A 1,242-nucleotide genomic window follows, 5' to 3' on the forward strand; every position below is an offset into this window, starting at 1 on the left:
TATATATATATATATATATATATATATATATATATATATATATATATATATATTATATACACACAGAAGAAGAAGCTAGGGAATGGTTGTAGCATTGCCTGTGTGATGCATGCATGTATGTTTATATATATATATATATATATGATGTGTAAATTAATGCATAGCTTCACACTAAACACAAAAATAGAATTGATGGAAAAAGTGAAAGAATATATAAAGAGAAAAATCTCATGTGCATGTGTGTGAGAGAGAGAGAGTGAGAGAGAGAATGAGAGAAAAAGAGAGAGAGAGAGAGAGAGCCACTAGAAGAGATAGCAAAAACAAACTTGCTTAAAGAAAGAAATGTGCTCTTAAGACACAAAGCCCCACTGTTTTGGCTACATTAAGGGCCACGGCGTCACCTAATATAAACATGTTTGAGAGAAGACATTACATGCACCTATGCACATTAGCTGAGGCATATAGGTGCACATGTTCATGTATAAACCCACCCTTGCTATTACACACACATAAAGGAATGCATATATGATTACTTCCAACTCTGAGAGTCAACTACCTTATATGCACATAGCTAATTTATGCAATTACACAGACTAAAAAAAAAAAAAAAACTGAAATACATACATGCACACAAGTTTACATATGATATACACACACACACACACATACGTCATATAAACACCTATGCATGTAATATATATATAAGAGGATATGATATGCATGTGTGATGTATATTATGTAAATAAATTGTTTAAGAATCATTAACAATTAACAAAAAAAAAATTGAATTAAATAAATACAGAAAAAGAAAAAAAATTTCTTTCGTTTCATATTTCCATCATACGTTTTAACTAATTTCAGTTCATTGTAAAGTTGTATTAATTAATTAACTAATTAGTTGAATTCTTTCTTTGTTTTCTTCTATTTTGGTTTAATGTTATTGTTAATTGTTGTCGTTGTTGTCACTATCAAGCAGCAACAAAAAACAAAATATAAACAAAAAAAAATATTCTTTTTTTTTTTCAAAAATAAAAACAATAAATAAATATGCAAAAAAAAAATGTGGAAACTCAAGGTAATTATTATATTAGTAATGATAATTAAGAAGAGAAAGAAATGTAGCTCTCAGTCAGAGTATTAATGAAATGTTAGGCTACTTCTCAGTTTTTGATTTGGTGAGTGTATATGTACCTATGTGTGCATGTGTGTGTGTGTGTATATATATATATATATATATATATA

This window comes from Octopus bimaculoides, chromosome 16, assembly GCF_001194135.2.
Source record: "Octopus bimaculoides isolate UCB-OBI-ISO-001 chromosome 16, ASM119413v2, whole genome shotgun sequence".
NCBI lineage: Eukaryota > Metazoa > Mollusca > Cephalopoda > Octopoda > Octopodidae > Octopus > Octopus bimaculoides.